The 21,570-nt window shown below is 44.3% G+C and overlaps 1 protein-coding gene across 2 annotated transcripts in view; it reads left to right on the top strand.

Moving 5' to 3' along the window:
• Positions 1–7,531: 7,531 nt before the first annotated feature.
• The window catches only part of LOC129698910 (cyclic AMP-responsive element-binding protein 1-like), a 72,765-nt gene continuing 58,726 nt past the window's right edge, over positions 7,532–21,570 (top strand). For both annotated transcript variants that reach the window (XM_055638339.1, XM_055638340.1), the window contains exon 1: positions 7,532–7,709. The gene's annotated coding sequence lies outside the window, so the exon portion shown is untranslated. The remainder of the gene's footprint in view (positions 7,710–21,570) is intronic.

Genomic DNA, 21,570 nt, shown 5'->3' on the forward strand with positions numbered 1-21,570 from the left:
TGAGCTTAACATCTGTAGTTGGAAAGTTAGTAGAGTATTCTGAGCGATAGGATATACAGGCATTTAGATGAACAAAGGCTGATTCGGGATAGTCAGCATGGGTTTGTACGTGGGAGGTTGTGTCTCACAAATCTGATTGAGTATTTTGAAGATGTCACGTGACCAAACAGGTCAATGAGGGCAGAGCTGTAGATGTTGTGTATATATATAGACTAGCAAAGCAATCGACCAGGTTCCGCATGGTAGGCTGTTTTGGAAGGTTAGATTGCATGGGATCCAGGGGAGAGATAGCTGAATTGATAGAAAATTGGCTTCATGGAAGGAAGCATGGAAGGAAGATGGTGGAAGGTTGCTTCTCAGAGCGGAGGCCTGTGACTGCTGGTGTACCTCAGGGTTCGGTGCTGGGCCCGTTACTGTTTGTCATCTATATCAATGATTTGGATAAGAACATACGGCAAGATTAGCAAGTTTTCAGATGATACATTGCAATTTTGCAGTTCGTGTAGATGGTTGCAGAATTGCAGAAGGATCTTGATCGATTGGCCAAGTAGGCTGAGGAATGGTTGATGGAATTTAATACAGAGAAGTGTGAGGTTTTGCATTTCAGGGAAGTCAAACATGGGCAGGACCTGCACAGTGAATGGTAGGGCTCTTGAGAGTGATGCAGAGCAGAGGGATGTAGGAGTGCAGGTGCATGGTTCCTTGAAGGTCGAGTCACACGTAGATAAGGGGGTCAAAATGGCTTTTGGCACTTTGGCCTTCATCAGTCAGAGTATTGAGTATAGAAGTGGGGAGGTCATGTTGCAGTTGTATAAGACATTGGTGAGACCGCATTTAGAATATTGTGTTCCGTTCTGAATTGAATTTCCTTTATTGTCATTCAGACCTTTCAGTCTGAACGAAATTTCATACATACAATAATAGACAACAGAACAGACAGTAAACACAAATTAACATCCACCACAGTGAGTCCACCAAGCACCTCCTCACTGTGATGGAGGCAAAAATCTTAGGGCTGCAGCCTCTTCCCTCCTCTTCTCCCTCTGCGCTGAGGCGATACCTCACCGGGCGATGGTAGATCAGTCCCGTGGCTCACCGAGCACCGCGAACGGGCCGGTTCAAACACCGTGGCCCGGGGTGGTCGAAGCAGCCGCCCTCCAGTCCAGCGGACGCAGCTGTTGACGACGTCGTCCACTGGCCCGCGGCCGAACCGCGGACTCAGGCCGCCGCCTCCAGAACGCTGTCTCAGCCACCGGAGCGCCGTTACCCTCGAGCTGGGCCACCCCGACGGGAGCGCCGTTCCACCCTCGAGCTGGGCCGCCCCGACGGGAGCGCCGTTCCACCCTCGAGCTGGGCCACCCCAACGGGAGCACCGTTCCAGCTGGGCCGCCCCCATGGGAGCGCTGTTTCCCTCGGGCTGGGCCGCCCTCACGGGAGCGCCATTTCCCTCGAGCTGGGCCGCCCCCACGGGAGTGCCGTTCCACCCTCGAGCTGGGCCGCCCTCACGGGAACGCCGTTTCCCTCAGGCTGGGCCACCCCGATGGGAGCGCCTCAGCCCCTCGCCAGGCCGCCCTCACGGGAGCGTCACAGCTCCTCACGGGAGCGCCGTTCCAGCGAGGGAACGAGCCCAGGGCGAGTCCTGACATTAGGCCTCAGCGCAGACGGAGTCAGAGAAAGGGGATACGACAAAAAAAGTTGCATTCCCCCGAAGGGAGAGACAGCAAGCCCTGTTTCAACCCCCCCCCCCCCATAAACACAACCTAAAACACCAAATTGGGCACCATGTTATGGGTAAGATGTTGTCAAGCTGCAAAGGGTATAGAGAAGATTTACAAGGATGTTACCAGGGCTAGAGGGTCTGAGCTATAAGGAGAGGTTCAGTAGGCTGGGACTCTATTCCTTGGAGAGGAGTATGAGGGGTGATATTACTGAGGTGTATAAAATCATGAAAAGAATAGATCGGGTAGATGCACAGTCTCTTGTCCAGAGTAGGGGAATCGAGGACCATAGAAACATAGAAAATAGGTGGAGTGGACCATTTTGGCCCCTCGAGCCAGCACCACCATTCAATATGATCATGGCTGATCATCCAAAATCAATTACCCTTTCTGGCTTTTCCCCCATACCCTTGATTACCTTAACCCTAAGAGCTAAATCTAACTCTCTCTTGAAAACATCCAATGAATTGGCCTCCACTGCCTTCTGTGTTTCTATAAGATCCTCTCTCATCCTAAATTCCAGCGAATACAAGCATGGTCGACCTTTCATCATATGTCATCCCGCCATTCTGGGAATTATCCTGGTGAACCTACACTGCACTGGCTCAATAGCAATAATTTCCTTCCTCAAATTGGAAGACCAAAATTGCAAACAACAGGTGCGGTCTCACCAAGGCCCTGTAAACTGCAGTAGGACCTCCTTGCCTCTAAACTCAAATCCTCTCACAATGAAGGCCAACATTACATTAGTTTTTTTTCACTGTCTGCTGTACCTGCATGCTTACTTTCAGTGTCTGATGTACAAGCACGCCCAGGTCTTCTCCCAATCTGACATAATTCAGATAATAATCTACCTTCTTGTTCTTGCCACCAAAGTGGATAACCTCACATTTATCCACATTATACCGCATCTGCCGTGCTTCTGCCCATCACCCAATCTATCCAAGTCATGCTGCAGCCTCATAGCAACCTCCTCGCAGCTCACTCTACCACCCAGCTTTGTGTCATTCGCAAATTTAGAGATGTTACATTTAATTCCCTCTTCTAAATCGTTTATATTGTAAACAATTGGGGTCCCAGCACCGAGGCTTGCGGCACTGCCATTCTGAAAAGGACCCATTAATTCCTCTTTGCTTCCTGTCTGCCAATCAGTTCTCTATCCATGTCAGTACCCTACCCCCAATACCATGTGCTCTAATTTTCCACACTAATCTCTTGTGTGGGACCTTGTCAAAGGCTTTTTGAAAGTCCAGATCCACCACATCCACTGGCTATCCCTTATCCATTCTACTTGTTCCAGATTAGTCAAATCTTATTTCCTCTTCATAAATCCATGATCACTTTGACCGATCCTGTCTGTTTTCCAAATGCACTGCTATAACATCTTTAATAAGTGACTGCAGCATCTTCCCCTCTCCCAATGTAAGGCTAACCGATCGATAATTCCCTGTTTTCTCTCTCTCGTTTCTTAAACAGTCGAGTTAAGTCAAGTCAAGTGAGTTTATTGTCATGTTACATTGGTTACCCTCTGTAAATACCTTAGTCTCACACAGGTTGAAGCACAGAGAATACACATTGAATATAGACTTCCCGGCCTCAATGTAAATATAATTACATGTTTAAAAGAAAACGTATATATGTAGAAAAAAACTCAAAGATAAAGAGACAAAAAAAGAGGAAAAAAGGAAGAAACAAAAAGAGAGAAAACACGAAACTAAAGAGAGAATAAAAGGAAAAAAAAGAAAACAGAATCTGCTGAGGATTTCAACAATATAAGTCTGTTTGTCGTCACGTCTGTTCCACCATATAGAGGTAAAATAGTTTTTATAACGGTTAGAAAGGGAGCAATTCATGTTGTGTGAAAGCGTTGAATACATTTTCCCCAAGTCTTATCAAATGTAACCAAGGGTTCAGCAATGTAACTCCTGATTTTTTCTAAATGCAGTTCTCTAAACGTTCTCCGTAGGACCGTAGGGTTGACGATAGTTTCAGCTGGCACCAATACCAGACCGCTTGCGTCGAGGTGTGCTGGTGCCAATTCAAAGATGTCTGCGCGGATGATTGCTTCCGGACCCGCTAGATTTAACAGTAGCGATGCCTTTAGGTCATCGGGGTCGTTTCTGTGAACGATGCGGATATAGTGAGCATAGTCTCGCTCAAACATTCGCCAGCGCTCGGCTATATCAGAATCAAATACGAGCGGTCTTGGCTTTCGACAGGAGTTAGCCATGTCGTCAAAATCGCTCACAAATAAAAACTGGTAAACAAAATAAATCGCGGTAAACAGACGTGGGCTAGACCCAATTTTCTGAGACCATGTAAATACCTTAGTCTCACACAGGTTGAAGCACAAGCATCTTTATTGTCTAGTTCATCATCACACATGCAGTACATCACACGTTCAGTCTACTGCTGCTACTGCCAGACAGTAGGCGAGTTCTTACACTATAAATCATATAATTAGGTGGAGTTATAATTACTAAGCATTCTGATTGGCTAACATGCAATATCCAATCTACACCGTCCAGTCCACAGGAACTGATCCAGAGTCGAGAGAACATTGGAAAATGATCATCAATGCATGCACGATTTCTAGGGCCACCTCCTTGAATACTCTGGGATGCAGGCCATCAGGCCCTGGGGATTTATTTGCCTTCAGTCCCAACAGTTTACCGAACACCATTTTCTGACTAATGTGGATTCCCTCAGTTCCTCCCTCCCATTAGATCCTCGGTCTCCTCGTGTTTCTGGGACATTGTTTGTGTCTTCTTAGTGAAGGCAGAACCAAAGTACTCATTTAACTGTTCTCCCATTTCATTGTTTGCCATTATATATTCACCCGTCTCTGAATGAAAGGGACCTACATTTGTCTTCACTAATTTTTTCCTATACCTAAAGAAACATTTAGTCAGTTTTTATATTCTCTGCAAGCTTTCTTTCATGCTCTTTTCCCCCCCTCTTAATTAACCCCTTTGTCCTCCTCTGTTGAGTTCTAAATTTCTCCCAGTCCTCTGGTTTGCCGCTTCTTCTGACTAATATATATGCCTCTTCCTTGGATTTAACACTACCCTTTACTTCCCTTGTCAGCCACGGTTGAGCCTCCTTCCCAGTTTTATTTTTTTTGCCAGACAGGGATGAACAATTTCTGGAGTTCATCCATGTGGTCTTTAAATCGCTGCCATTGCATCTCCAGTGTCAACCCTTTAAGTATAATTTACCTGTCTATCCTTGCCAATTCCGGTCTCATACCTTCAAAGTCTCCTTTATTCAAGTTCCTCCACATATTGGTTTAAAAACCCATCCCGTATACATTCCAGGAAATTCTTCTCAGCACTGTTACCAATTTGTTTGGCCCAATCGATATGTAGATTAAAGTCACCCATGATAACCACTGTACCTTTGCCACACGCATCCCTAATTTCCTGCTTGATGCTGTCCTCAACCTCCCTACTGCTATTTGGTGGTCTGTATACAACTCCAACAAGCGTTTTCTGCCCTTCGCTATTTTGCAATTCTACCCATACTGATTCTACAGCATCCAAGCTATTGTCTCTCCTTGCTATTGCATTAATCTCTTTAGCCACCCTACCTCGTCTTTCTTTCTGTCTATCCTTCCTGAATATTGAAAACTCCTGCACGTTTAGCTCCCAGCCTTGGTCACACTGGAGCCATGTCTCTGCAATTCCAACTATATCATATCCCTTAACTACTAACTGCATATTCAATTCATCCACTTATTTTGAATGTTCCTCGCATCATGGCACCTTACTTTCAGGTTAGTTTTTCTTATCTCCCTTCTACCTTTTGCTTCTGTCCTCCTTTTATGGCCTTGTCTCCTTGCATTGGGTCCCATCCCCCGTCCTGTTAAATTTAAACGTGGCCTTTCCCACACTCTTTCCCGTTAGCTGCACGGATACGCTTCTACTTTGTTGACTGAGGGGTATTGTTTTCACACAAAGGGTGGTGGGTGTAGGGAACAAACTGCCAGAGGTATTTGAGGCAGGGACTATCCCAACATTCAAGAAACAGTTACACAGGTGCATGGATAGGGACAGGTTTGGAAGGATAACGACCAAATGCGGGTAGGTGGGACTCGTGTCACTTTTGGCCGGTGTGGGCAAGTTGGGCCGAGGGGCCCATTTCCACATATTATCACTCTATGACTACTACTCCAGGGGTGAGAGGAATAGACCAAAGTGAAGAGAATACGATTAGTTTGGATGATTTGATGGTACAACAAATGTAGAGACATGTACTTATTGTAGATACTAATGACGTTGGAACCTTGAGCCAAAATCTGTTGGAACCTTTAGCCAAAATCTGCTAGGGGTGCTCAGCAGGTCAGGTAGCATATGTGGAGGTAAATGGACAGCATTCGTTTCTTTTGACTTTACTTATTGTATGTCCTCATATATGATTACAAATAATTAAACAGATTAGTTCCTACTCATTGGAGTGTAGAAGAATGAGAGGTTATGATACCATCACATTGCTGAACTCGGAGTCCCGCCGATAGACTTCTCCAGTCTCTCCGTCCACATTGTTCAATTATTGTTTGATTATTCTGTATTTTTATTTCTATATTGCACTATACTACGGACTGACGCTAAACTGCATTTCGTTGTACCCATACTCGTATTTGTGCAATGACATTAAAGTTGAATTGAATTGAATTGAAGATGAACAACATCTTCAAAGGATTGATAAGAGGATAAGAATGTGAATCTAAAACAATAGTTTAGGAATATCGAATCAAATCTTGTCAGATTGAGGCAGCACATTTTAAGTTTAATAAATTTAGTTTAAATAATTTTAGTTTAAAACACTGACGTTCTCTACCTTTCAGAATAGTGGATGCTGAGCTTACTTAAGACAGATTTTTAGCTGCCAAAAAATCAGAGGGGAGACAGATTGGGGGTGGGGGGTTACTTTGTGGTACAGAACATGGTCAGGTGAATTTTGGGTCGAAACCCTTCTTCTGATTGAAGTGGAGAAGAGTGCTGGAAAAAAAAGGTAGAAGCAGGACAAAATGTGGCAGGTAATAGGTCGAACAGACGAGATGGGTTTTTTTTTTGATGATTGGGACAAATGATAAATGTGCGACATTTGAAGCGTTGTGGATTGTGAAGCCAGGGGGAAGATAGTAACGGGGAGACGAGCCGGGGCTCTTGGAAGGGAGAAATGGGTGGGAGGCATGGGGTAGGGAGGAAAGAGATGGAGGTTAGTTGGAGCTTATCTAAACATTGAGAATTAAATGTACTGACTTACTGACAAACGCAGTCTGAAGAGCTTGTATGGTCTATTGCTAAAGTTAGTTCTTATATTCTTAGTCATACCCGTCAATTAGGAAGTTTAATTCTATTTCAGCTAGTCAGCCTCCACCGCCTCTCTAAAGACTCAAAGGCGCCGCGCCTCAGAATAAAATGAAGGCCCGCGCCTGCGCGCGCAGACGAAGCAACACGAGGAGGACCAAAGATCTTTGAGGAGGACAGCGTTAGCGTACGCATGCGCAGCGGCTGGGCGATTCCTCTCGTTTCCGAGCGCACTCTCAATGGCAGCGGTCACACCCTCACGACAAGGTCTCACGAAAAACAAAACACATTAAAATTTCTTCTTCTTCTTCTTCTTCAACAACTTGTCATCGCTTCAAAGTGCAAGAACCGCACGCCGGGGTGCATTTACGTGCCTAGAATCAAACCCGATTTCAACTCTAACCGCAGGCGCAGGTTTCGAGACCTGAGGTGCGCATGCGTGGGGGTTTGTTGCGCGCGGGGGGTCCACACACGCGCAGGCGCAGTCGGAGCTCCCCGGCCGTTGGGCGCGCGCAGGAGCGGGATACGTGCGTTCGGAGCGGCCGGCTGGCTCCTTCAGTCAGAGAGAGAGAGAGAGAGAGTGACGCGGTGGAGGTGTAAGGGACTGACGCGGTGTTTACGTCTCGGTGTGAGTGTCCAGTGGCAGCAGAGAGAGCCGGGACTGAGGGAAATAAAACCGGTAAGAGGCAGAGAGCGAGACAAACGGGGCCCTGGGCGGGTTGGAGGGAGCGGTGGAGCGCTCGACTGGCTGCGAGGTGGGGTGTGGATGAGTAACAGTAGCTTTCTCCTGGAACCGAACAATGGCGGCTGCGAGTGGAACAAGGCTCCCAGGCAAAGGCTGAAATAGGGGGAGAAAGGCTCTCTCTGCTTCTGCGGCAGTCTTCTGTGTTGTTTACACAAAAAAAAAGCGAATTTCCACCCTCCCAACACCCTCCTTTCCATGGGTGAAAAAAAACCCCGCCAAAAGTCTTAAGCCACCAGCCATTTTCTGTCGCGATTTTTTTTTGCTTAGTTTGAAATAGTTCTTTGATATTGGGATGTATGTAAAGAGCCCCCTTTTTAAATCCTTAACTGTTAAAAAAAATAAGTGCCAGGCCGCCACTTAACAAATTGTGAGACTATTAGTATGTTGCCAGTTCTCCCGCTGTCATCCACCTACAAAACATTTCTATTTCACTTCTATGTCTTAAGGTATAAAAGAAGGATGTGCTCTCTGAATTCAAAGGTGCAGAAATACAAATGAATGTACATGTGGAATAAAATTTCTACTACACGACAGAAGGCCACACTTGTATATTGAGAATGATCTGTAGGACTAAGTAAAATAATGTAGTCGATTACCGTTACTAATTAGTCATATTGTTCACGGGAGTTATATAGTATGCGATCAATACACAAATTCAAGTCGTCTAATTGAGACTAAAAAAAAATCTTTGGGCTTTGGGAGATGCATGGCGAACGCTTTGCCTATTTAAGAAGTTACACCTGGTGGTCACAATCAAAATAAGGGCTAGGCCTTTTACGAATGCAATGAGGAAAATGTCCTCGTATAGATGGGCTGACGAATAAGATAAATAGATTTTTACGTATTAGAAGAATCAAGGAAATGGGGTTAGGGCCGGAAATATGGGTTGGAAGAAGGTTAATTATGAGCCTGAGGAACTGAATGGCGTACTCATGCTCCAACTAATGTGCCTATTTCAAAGGTCTACAATCAGTAATGTAACAGGATGGTACAAATTCGTTTTTTAATGTAGAGGGTGATGCTTATTATAATACCGATTAAAAGTTATAAACAGAACTTATGATTAGTTCTGACTTGTCAATTTGTATATGTACATATTTAAAATTGTTCAATGTAGTACTTCAAGGGTACACAAAAATGCTGGAGAAACTCAGCGGGTGCAGCAGCATCTATGGAGCGAAGGAGATAGGCAACGTTTCGGGCCGAAACCCTTCTTCAGACTGATTGGGGGTGGGGGGAGAAGAAAGGAAAAAGGAGGAGAGGAGATAGCAAGGGTTAACAGAATTGTGAGAAATCAGTATTCATGCCACCAGGATGCAGACTCCCCAAGCGGAATATGAGGTGCTTACCCTCCAATTTCCAGTGTTCCTTACTCTGGCTGTGGAGGAGGCCCAGGACAGAGAGGTCGGATACGGAATGGGAGGGGGAATTGAAGTGCAGAGCCACCGGGAGGTCAGGTTGGTTAGTGCGGACCGAGCTGAGGTGTTCGGCGAAACGATCGCCAAGCCTAGGCTTGGTCTCACCGATATAGATCAGCTGACATCTAGAGCAGCGGATGCAATATTAGAGGAGGTGCAGTTGAACTTCTGTCGCACCTGGAACTACTGCTATGGTCCTTGAATGGAGTCGCGGGGGGAGGTAAAGCGACAGGTGTAGCATCTCTTGATGTTGCAAGGGAAAGTGCCCGGGGAAGGGGTTGAGCGGGAGGGAAGGGAAGAATTGACAAGGGAGTTGCGGAGGGAGCGGTCTTTGCGGAAGGCAGGCGAGGGGAGATGGGAAGATGTGACGAGTGGTGGGATCACGTTGGAGGTGGCGAAACTGACGGAGGACTATTTGTTGTATGTGCCAGCTAGTGGGGTGAAAGGTGAGGACCAGGGGGACTCTGCCCTTGTTGCGAGTGGGGGGGGATGGGGAGAGAGAGCAGTGTTACGGGGTATGGAGGAGACCCTGGTGCGGGCTTCGTCTATAGTGGGGGAGGGGAACCCCGTTCCCTGAAGAATGAGGACATTTGCGATGCCCTGATGTGGAACACCTCATCCTGGGAGCAGATGCGGCGTAGATGGAGGGATTGGGAACAGGGGATGGAGTCCTTACAGGAAGCAGGGTGGGAGGAAGAGTAGTCAAGATAGCCGTGGGAGTCAGTGGGTTTATAAAAGTTTATAAACAGTGGGTTTATAGTACTTCAAGAGTTCAATGGTTGATTATTTTTTATTTACAAGAATTTTACAGGAAACTTATGATACTGTAACACTATGTTCTGTGCTTTGGTATTTTCCTCTGTTATACTTTTGTATGGCTGGATTGTATTAATGTATACGGCATGCAAACAAACTTTTCATTGTACCTCAGTTCATGTGACAATAGTTTACCAATATCCTGCTGAATTCTTGTGCTATGTGGCAATATGAATGGTGTCCTCTCCCGGATAATGGAAACTCCTTTCAGTTGTACTCCCTTTGCCACGTTCGTTCGATTTCTCTTGACTTGGAAGCTACTACCCTTTATCCAGTCCTGTTTTCTCTCATTAGTATTGCAGTGTTTCCATTTCATTTATGTACTTTTTAGATTATTTGAGTTAGATTTCAGGCCTTCCCCTCCAACGTCCAAACCACTGATATCTTTCTAAATGTTGTTGATCAGATCATTCCCCTGCATCAATGCTCCTTAACTGTTTTCCAGTATCAGATTGGTATGTCGGTAACAGCCACTTGGGTATATATTACAATCCTTATGTTCAGATTTGGACACTAAAATGCCTGTTCCTCCTGCAAGGATCCATCCTTGGCAACTAACATGTATAGAAGTAACCTGTTTACGTCTGGAACCAGTTTCCACCTGAATGGGAATGATATCAGTTGAATGACACCTCCAACTCTATTGATTTCTTCACAGCCCATGGTTGGTGTTAGAACTTCTGTCTGATTTATTTATTGGTAATTCACATTTCCTCAAGATGAGCATTGGGTACATGGAAACCCAAATGAGCTTTAACCTTTTCCCCCTCAAGTTTGAAATAGACTCTTTGCAGCCTCTTCCTCATTTCAAAGCTGGTTGTCCAGTCCTGTGGCTTGTGTCCACTCCCAATGGTACCTGTCTCTGTTGCTAATTATCTCTTTGAAATGTATTAAATTATTTTGAGACTTGGCAAAAAATGCAGAGCTGAAGCTTCCCACAACCGGGGTGTTTAGAATCTGGGGTTACAGTCTCAAAATGAGAGGTCAAAGGAGAATAAATGTATTTGTCCAGCGAGTGGTGAATATTTGGAATTCTTTGTCTGGGAACACTGGCGACTCAGTTGCTGAAGATATTGAAGTCAACAATTGATAGACTTTTAGATAGTAAGCAAATCGAATCAAAGCTAGAGCATGAAAGTGGTGCTATGGAAAATATCAATTATGATCTTATTGAATAGTGGAGCAGGCATGTGGGATTGAATGGCCTGCTATTGCTTATAAACTCATTCTCCTTGTTACTTCCAGAACCAACATATTACTTACACTTCCATGTCTTTCTCCTTGGTGCATACAGATGTAGTACCCCATCTACATCTTCTGACAGCAAGCATATATGCCCTCCTTTAACCTTAAGTGGTCCTATCTAATTATCCACGTACTCAATGTACATATGAAAATTCATGGGACTTTCTTTAATTCAATGTGCCAATAACATTTCATTGCCCCCTTCTAATTGCCTGCTTGAGTTTTTTCTGCTTGCTTTATATTCTAAACCTTCCATATGGTTCATCTGTGGTAAACTAGGTTCGGATTAGATTAGTGTTTAGTTTAGAGATACAACGCAGCAAAAGGCCCTTCGGCCCACCAGGTCCGTGCCGATCAGCGATCCCCACATATTAACACTATCCTACACACACTAGGGACAATTTACAATTATACCAAGTCAGTTAACCTACAAGCATCTTTGGAATGTGGAAGGAAACCAGAGAAAGCCCATGCAGGTCAAAGGGAGAAAGTCCACAAACTCCGTACAAACAAGCACCCATAGTCAAGATCGAACCCAGTCTCTGGTGCTGTAAATGCAGCAACTCTACTGCTGCGCCATTGTGCCGCCCCTGATCTGCCTTCAGCATATTCTGATTTCCTTCCACCATCCATTGGTGTGAAGTTACATAACTTCTGCTGCCTCAAACGCACGAAGAAGAAGGTGTGCAGGAGAATAGAGTAATTGGCTACTGTAAATTACTTGTAGCGTAGGTGGGTGGTGGGAGAATCGGAGGGTGGGTGATAAGCGTGTGTGAGAGAATAGTTTACAGGGAAATTACACGGAAGATTGGGATTGATGATGGCTCTGTGAGCTGGCAGTGACAATGGGCTGAATGGTCTCTTTCTATGAGTAGGTGTATGGAACTATTTAGTAAAGTCATAAGGAATAGTAGAATTGGAAGATGGACACAAAAAGCTGGAGCAACTCAGCGGGGCAGGCAGCATCCCTGGAGAGAAGGAATGGGTGACGTTTTGGGTCGAGGCCCTTTTTCAGACTCCAATCAGCCCATCAAGTCTACTCTGCCATTCAATCATGGCTGATCTAGCTCAGCTAGGGGGGGAGAACAAAAGGAGGAGCCGGCGTGCTTTGTAACTTTGTCTGCGCTATAGGTAGCTGCTATTTGTATACATTGGGTATGACGCAAAGAATTTCACTGTGCCTAGTACATGTGTCAATAAAGTATTCCATTCCATTCCAAATCTTGCACCTATTATTTTGTCTGTCTTCTACAGTACTGCTGTCCTCAATGAATTAATGTACTCCTTGAATTTAAAAGAATGTGGTCCTTTGTGTTGAAATTTGTTAATAGCCTTGTACTGTGACATAACAACCTCTGTTCTCTTGTCACTGAATCCAGTTTGCTCAGCATTCACCATTACTCTTAAGGTCTTTTCAAGATCATCCCTCCTTATATCCTTTGTCTTACTTTACATGTTTCCTTCTACCTATGTAAACCTGATGTTGGGGCGTTTTTCTTTTTGGGGGAGGGACCATGAAAAATAAATACATTTTGTAATCCATCATGACATACTAACATTAATGAGAAATGGTTACCAATTGGGGCAGTCACAGTGGTGCGGCGGTAGAGTTGCTGCCTTACAACAAAATGCAATGCCAGAGACCTGGGTTCGATCCCGCCTACGGGTGCTGTTTGTATGGAGTTTGTATGTACTCCCCGTGATCTGCGTGGGTTTTCTCAGAGATCTTTGGTTTCCTCCCACACTCCAAAGACGTACAGGTTTGTAGGTTCATTGGCTTGATAAAATGTAAGAATTGTCCAACTTCAAGTGCTGAAAATTGAGCTTTTCAGCGTACCTTGAGCTTTTCAGCGTACTACATCCAGATCTAGAAATAACAGTAGTTCAGGATATGAGGTTTGAAAATAGAAAACAGACACAAAGTGCTGGAGTAACTCAGCAGCTCGGGTTTCCCTGGAGAACAAGGCTAGGTGAAGTATTGGGCCAAAACCATTCTTCAGACTGATTAAATGGGGGGGAAGAAAGCTGGAAAAGGGGAGCGAGAGGGATTTTGATAGACAGTTGGTAGAAACAAAGGCCAATGATAAGAGGAAGGTGTGAGATAGGTTTGAAGCATCGCAGATTGTAAATGGGGGAATAGATGGAATCCAGGTGGATAACCGGGGAGTGAGAGGATTGGAGAGAGAGGGGTGTTTGGGGGTGAAAGGCAAGGGGTCTTTGAGAGGTTACCTAAAATTGGAGAATTCAATGTTCATACCATTATGCTCAAGTTTGTGTGTGACCTGACTCTGGAAGTGGAGGAGGCCCTGGATAGAGAGGTCAGGAATAGGCAGGTGAAATTGAATGGTTAGCAACTGGGAGATCCAATAAGCATTTGACGACCAAGCGTAAATGTTCGGCGGAATGGTCACAAAGTCTTTATTTGGTCTTGCTGATGTACAGGAACACTGCATGCAATGGATGATGTTAGGGAAGGCTCATGTGAACCTCTGTCTGACCTGAAGGTACTGGTTGGATCCATGGATGGTGACGAATGAGGAAGTATACAGATAGGTGATACTTGCAGGAGGAGTGCATGGGGAGGGGGTGTTTTGGGTGGGAAGGGATGAGTGAACCATAGTTGCCCGGGGACTCTTTCAGCACTTTGTGTCCTTTTGTGTATTAACCTGCATCTGCAGTTCTTTGTTTCTACATTTTGTCAATAGGAAACGTATTTAATATTTAATTATCAGAAAAGTATATATGTTTAAATTGGACCTAATTTACTTCTGTTTATCAATACTGGTTACAGCTATTATGTGCCCTGAAAGCACCAGTTCCTTAAGTGTTTGCAAATCCTGTTATGGTTAATCATATTAGAAAAAAATATGGCTTAAAAGATGCAAGTTATTTCAAAATGTATGTGTAGGCAGTCCCCAGGTTACAACCACCCAAATAATAGACACCCATATAGAGAACGAGATCTCATAAATTCAAAAGTCCAATGTTTATTCCTATGAGCAGTAGAACAAGTTTCCTCTCATCCCACTTTTATTTATTTTTAATCAGACGTGTGCTTTTGATGTTATTCACTGCACATTGAGGTGTGGTTACCTTAGAGTGCTTTTGTATTTTCTGACTAATGGATGAAATCAACATATCTGAAAAAACATTGTATTCATTACATGATGATAGCCTGTAAGGGTTTGACCACACATATTTTAAACATGGCTGTTATATTTACAAAAATGTTGCATATTTTAAGACATATAACCTCATGGTGCATAACTGTATGCTGCCACCACTCATTTTGACTGTCCACTGATTTTCTGACATTCGTTGCTGAATGAGCTGAAATTTCATTTAATTAAATCTTGGTAAGCTTGCTGCCATTGTCTTTTGTCATTGCTACTGAGTCCAGCTTCCCTTGCTTCCATCCACCATTCTCAACCTCAGCCCATCCCTGATCTCTTGTCCATACTTTTACAGCAAATCTTGATGACGACAAACCCTCGTGCAACTTGCCATGGTCAGCCAAACTCTTCAAAACTCAACCAAAATAATACCATTCATGTTCGTCATTCCACTCACCAACACACTCCCATCTAAGCAATACATGAACTTCAAAATTGTCTTTTCTAATCCCTTCTCATTCCTTCCTGGTTTAGTAATCTCCTTCAGTCTGAGAACCCTCTAAAATGTCAGCATTTCTCTAATTACAGCTCTTGATGATCATTCCCAAGTGCAACTACAAACCTAGACACCATAGCTATCTAGACTGCACTTCTTCCCACTGTGCTTCCTGTAAAGACTCTATCCCCTACTCCCAATTCCTCGGTCTACGCCGCATCTGCGCCCAGGATAGGGTTTCCATACCAGGGCATCGGAGATGTCCTCATTCTTTAGGAAACGGGGGTCCCCTCTTCCATTATAGATGAGGCTCTCACTAGGGTCTGCTCGATATACCGCAGCTCCGCTCTTGCTCCCCCTCCCCCATTCGTAACTAAGAGAGAGTCCCCCTTGTCCTCACCTTCCACCCCATCAGTCGCATACAGCATATAATCCTCCAACATTTTTGCCACCTCCAACGTGATCCCACTACTGGCCACATCTTCCCATCTCCATCCCTTGCTGCTTTCCACAGAGACCGTTCCCTCCAAAACTCCCTGGTAAACTCGGCCCTTCCCACCCAAACCACCCCCTGCCCAGGTACTTTCCCCTGCAACCGCCTGTCCCTTTACCTCCCCCCCTCAACTCCATCCAAGGACCCAAACAGTCTTTCCAGGTGAGGCAGAGGTTCACTTGCACCTCCTCCAACCTCATCTACTGTATCCGCTGTTCCAGGTGTCAACTCCTCTACATCGGCGAGACCAAACGCAGGCTCGGCAATCATTTCACTAAAAACTCCGCTCAGTCCGTCTTAACTGTCTGAAGAAGGGTCTAGACACGAAACGTTGCCTATTTCCTTTGCTGCATAGATGCTGCCTCACCTGCTGAGTTTCTCCAGGATTTTTGTTACCTTCAATTTTCCAGCATCTGCAGTTCCTTCTTAAACATTTTGTGATCCCAGTTGCTCAGTACTTCAACTCCCCCGCCCATTCCAAATCTGTCCTGGGCATCCTTCATTGTCAGAATGAGGCCCTGCGCAAATTGAGGAAACAGCACCTCATATTTCGTTTGGGTAGTTTACACCCCAGCAGAATGAACATTGATTTCTCTAATTTCAAATAGCCCTTGCTTATCCTCTATCCTCTATCCTCTATCCCCTCCCCCTTCCCAGTTCTCCCACCAGTCTTACTGTCTCCGTCTACATTCTATCTTTGTCCCGCCCACTCCCCTGACATCAGTCTGAAGGAGGGTCTCGACCTATAACGTCACCCATTCCTTCTCTCTGGAGATGCTGCCTGGTGCGCTGAGCTATTCCAGCATTTTGTGTCTATCTTCGGTGTAAACCAGCAGCTGACGTTTCCTCTCACACCTTACACATGCTTTCTTCAATAATGACCAGTTAGCAAGCCCTGTTATTTTTGTAGCTTTTGTGGCTAAGTAAGAATTATGCAAAGCAAACTTGGTAAGTCGTGCTTCCTTTAATATTGACCGTTGTTAGCAAGCACTGATGTATTTGTGCCTTCTGTGACATAGTAGGAAACTTGTTGAAATATATATTTAACCAACTTCTTAAAACAAAATGCAGAACAATTTTTGCAGATTTGATACAATTGTACTATGGAAATTAATATTTTATGACAATTTTGCCTTGTATCTACCAGTAACTTGCTTGTATTTCTGGCAACATTAATCAGCATTTAGCACTAATACCTTTATACATTAGCATGCCAAAGATGAGTTTGGCATATGTAGGTTAAATTTTAAATTTCACAGATAAGATAATGCTAACCCTAGATGTATGATAGAAACTGACATTTGGCCACATGCCCATTCCATTATATCCATACAGCTTCACCTATCTTTCCTCGGGTAGATCTATCTCACCCTGTATCTTTCTCCCAATATGTTTGTCCAACTTCCCCTAAAATGCATCTACAGTAATGACTTCATCACTCTCTGCAGAAGCAAGTTCCACATTTCCAACACTGAACTCCCTTCTGAATTGAAAGAGTAGAGGGGAGATGGCCGGTATAGAGTTGAGTGAAAAGGATGGGGCATGCGATAGGACCATGAAAAAGACCTGGTATGCGATAGGTGGATTCAGGTTTGTTAACACATCCTCACCTATTTCTTGCCGGGTCTTCCCGTTTGGATAGGTCATGACCGGAAACGTTGATCGTTGCTTTCCTCTGCAAATGCTGCCTGATGTGCTAAATTTCATCCAGCTGATTGTTGCTCCAGATTCCAGCTTCTGCAATCTCTTGTCTGCTTAACTGGATTTTTTGAGTATTATCTTGTACAGCCACCTTTTTATAATTGTAGAAATATTCACTCTGCACTGCTCTATCACAACCTTTCAAAGACTTGTTGCATCACTGTTCGGCCTCCTGTTTTTGTAATTGGTTAACTTCATATTAATGGAATTGCTTGTATAAATGTTCTGCAATCTTTTTTATAATACGAGCACCAGTATTGTGTGCTGTACTCTGGTCAAAAGTTAAATTGAACATCCTTTTTCACTTCTGCCCCTTTAGAAATAAACTTTAGTGCCTATTTTGGTTATTTTAGTGGCCTTGCTAATTGTGACACCACTGTTAGTGATTGATGTATTTGTAAGCCATGGTCTTTGTTACTCCACCACCGCTAGACTTCCAGCTTCCAAATAATAATGTGTCTTCCCGATCTTCATGTGAAAACGTAAAATGAAGGCCAACATGCCATTCGCTTTTACATTGCCTGCTGCACCTGTAAGCTTTCTTGACTGATGTACAAGTCCAGCCAGTTCTTGTTGCACCTCTCCTTTTCCTAATCTGACAGCATTCAGATAATTCCTTCTCCAACCCATTCTTTCACTCCAGAAATGCTGCCTGACCCGCTGAGTTACTCCAGCATTTTGTGTCTACCATTCAAATAATAATCTACCTTCTTGTTCATGCCACCAAAGTGGATAACCTCACATTTATCCACATTATATTGCATCTGCCCACTCACCTAACCAATCCAAGTCACCCTGCAGCCTCATAGCATCATCTTCGCAGCTCACACTGCCACTCAGCTTTGTGCTATCCGCAAACTTGGAGATGTTACATTTAATAAGTCTAAATCGTTAATATATATTGTAAATAACCAGCACCTTGCCTTGCGGCACCCCACTAGTCACAGTCTGCAATTTTGAAAAGGGTCCGTTAATTCCTACTCTTTGCTTCCTGTCTGCCAACCAGTTCTCTATCCATGTCAATAACCTACCCCCAATACCATGTGCTTTAATTTGGCACACTAATCTCTTGTGTGGGACTGTGTCAAAGGTGTTTTGAAAGTCCAGATACACCACATCCATTGGCTCTCCCCCATCCATTCTACTTGTTACATCCTCAAAAAAAATTCCAGAAGATGTCAAGCATGATTTCCCCTTCATAAAACCATGTTGACTTTGACCGATTCTTTTCACCGTTTTCCAAATGCGCTGCTATAACATCTTTAACAATCTTCCCCACTACCGATGGAATGCTAACTGGTCTATAATTTCCTGTTTTCTCTCCCTCTTTTCTTAAAAAGTGGTGTTACATTGTCTACCCACCAGTCCACAGGAACTGATCCACAGTCGAGAGAGCATTGGAAAATGATCACCAATGCATCCACGATTTCTAGGATCACACTGGGAACAGTCTGAACAGTTTACCTAACACCATTTCCCGACTAATGTGGATTCCCTTCAGTTCCTCCCTCCCCCCAGGTTAAGAACCACTGCACTAGATCCTCGGTCACCGAGTATTTCTGCGAGATTATAGACAATAGGTGCAGGAGTAGGCCATTCGGCCCTTCAACGTGATCATGGCAGATCATCCACAATCAGTACCCAGTTACTGCCTTCTCCCCATATCTTAAAGAGCCCTATTTAACTCTCTCTTGAAAGCATCTTGAGAATTGGCCTCCACTGCCTTCTTTTGCAGAGAATTCTACAGATTCACAACTCTGGGTGAAAAAGTTTTTCCTCATCTCTGTTCTAAATGGCCTACCCCATATTCTTAAACTGTGGCCCCTGGTTCTGGACTCCCCCAACATTGGGAACATGTTTCCTGCCTATAGCATGTCCAATCCCGTAAGAATCTTATATGTTTCAATAAGATACCCTCTCATCCTAAATTCTGGTGTATACAAGCTCAGCGGTTCCATTCTATCAACATATTCCCGCCTTCCCGGGAATTAACCTTGTGAACCTACGCTGCACTCCGTCAATAGCAAGAACGTAATTCCTCAAATTTGGAGACCAAAACAGCACACAACACTCCAGGTGTGGTCTCACTAGGGCCCTGTACAACTGCAGAAGGACCTGTTTGCTCTTATACTCAACGTTTCTTGTTGTGAAGGCCAACATGCCATTAGCTTTCTTCACTGCTGTACCTGCATGCTTATTTTCAGTGACTGATGAACAAGGACCCCTAGATCTCGTTGTATTCCCCCTTTCCCCAACTTGACAACATTCAGATAATAATCTGCCTGGTAGACATCAAATGCTGGAGTAACTCAGTGGGTGAGAGAGAACGAATTGGCGACGTTTCGGGCGACACCCTTCCTGTTTTTGCCATCAGTGGATAACCTCACATTTATCCACATTAAACTGCATCTGCCCACTCACCCAACCTGTCCAAGTCACCCTGCATCCTCACAGTTCACAATGCCTCCCGGCTTTGTGTCACCTGCAAAATAGCCAATGTTACTTTTAATCCTTTCATCTAAATCATTAATGTATATTGTAATTAGCTGCGGTCCCAGCACCGAGCCTTGCGGTGCCCCACTAGTCACAACCTGCCATTCTGCAAAGGACCCATTAATCCTTACTCTTTGTTTCCTGTCTGCCATTCAAATTTCTATCCATGTCACTACCCTACCCTCTGATTTTCCCCACAAATCTCCTATGTGGGATCTTATCAAAGGCTTTCTGAAAGTCCAGGTACACCACATCCACTGGCTCTACCTTGTCCATTTTCCTCATTACATCGTCAAAAAATTCCAGAAGATTAGTCAAGCATGATTTCCCCTTCGTAAATCCATGCTGATTCGGATCGATCCTGTTACTGCTATCCAAATGTGCCGCTATTTCATCCTTTATAATTGACTCCAGCATCTTCCCCATCACTGATGTCAGGCTAACTGGTCTATAATTCCCCGCATTCTCTCCCGTCTTTCTTAAAAAGTGTGATAACATTAGCTACCCTCCAATCCACAGGAACTGATCCTGAATCTATAGAACATTGGAAAATGATCACCAATGTGTCCACAATTTCTAAAGCCACTTCCTTAAGTACCCTGGGATGCAGACCATTAGACCCAGGGGGTTTATCAGCCTTCAGTCCCATCAGTCTACCCAACACCATTTCCTGCCTAATGTGAATTTCCTTCAGTTCCTCCGTCACTCTAGATCAGGGATTGGCAACCTTGTTCCCCATAAGGACCGGGACGCATGTCTGTGAGTGGTTGACGGGACACATCTATCACGTGTACACATGGATCCCGACCCGGATGACAGGCATCAAATCACGTGTTCACAGAAGGTAGACAAAAATGCTGGAGAAACTCAGTGGCTGAGGCAGCCTCATGCAAAATGTCTCACCCGCTGAGTTTCTCCAGCATTTTTGTCTACCTTCGATTTTTTCCAGCATCTGCAGTTCTTTCTTAAACGTGTTCATAGAAGATGCGCGGCCGTGTTGGCGGCTTTGCGCAGGATGCGGTACAGCCAGAGCTTGACCGCGCTCGGCGGGCCGGATGATTACTGGGGGGAAAAATCCGCCGGCGGGCCGGATGATTGATTTCGGGTTACTGGTCGCATTCGACCCGGGGGCCATAGGTTGCCGACCCCTGCCCTAGATCCTCTGGCCACTAGTACCTATCCTTTATATTCGTGGCTAGCTTACCTTTGTACCTACCTCATCTTTTCTCCCCGTATTGCCTTTTTAGTTATCTTCGGTTGCTCTTTAAAAGTTTCCAAATCCTCTGGCTTCCCGCTCATCTTTGCTATGTTATACTTCTTTTTTATTTTTATACTGTCCTTGACTTCCCTTGTCAGCCACAGTCGCCCCTTACTCCCATTGGAATCTTTCTTCCTCTGGAATGAACTGATCGTGCACCTTCTGTATTATTCCCAGAAATACCTGCCATTGTTGTTCCACTGTCATTCCTACTAGGATATCTTTCCAGTCAACTTTGGCCAGCTTCTCCCTCCTCCCTCATGCCTCCATAATTATGATACAAAAGGAGTGGCAAACTATTAACCAATCATTATGGTTTACCATACATTCAGCTTATTTGCATTAACCAATCAACTAAATCCTTTCCAGTGATTGACAACACGTATAGTCACATGCTTTTCCCTTTTCTGGCCCCTTTACAACCCTTTTTCCCCTATGTGGTTTTCTTTAACCTCTTTGCTCAAAAATCATTTTATTTCAATGAAGTAAAACCACAGAAATATAAAACGAATTCTCAGAGAACACCTCTCAGAATATAAAATACACATCATACAGCAATCACACAATACATACACACAAAACATATATTTTCACTTTTGTAAAAGAAAGTTATTTCTAAAACTTCAGATTTAAACAAAGTCTAATACTCACAATCCTAATTAAACACAATACACTTGACAAATAATTTCCCTACTTCATAGTTAAAATACAGTTACATGGATTAAATATGAGTTTTGCCCCATTCTTACAAAGTGGTAAGGA

This window comes from Leucoraja erinacea, chromosome 7 (assembly GCF_028641065.1).
Source record: "Leucoraja erinacea ecotype New England chromosome 7, Leri_hhj_1, whole genome shotgun sequence".
Taxonomy (NCBI): domain Eukaryota; kingdom Metazoa; phylum Chordata; class Chondrichthyes; order Rajiformes; family Rajidae; genus Leucoraja; species Leucoraja erinaceus.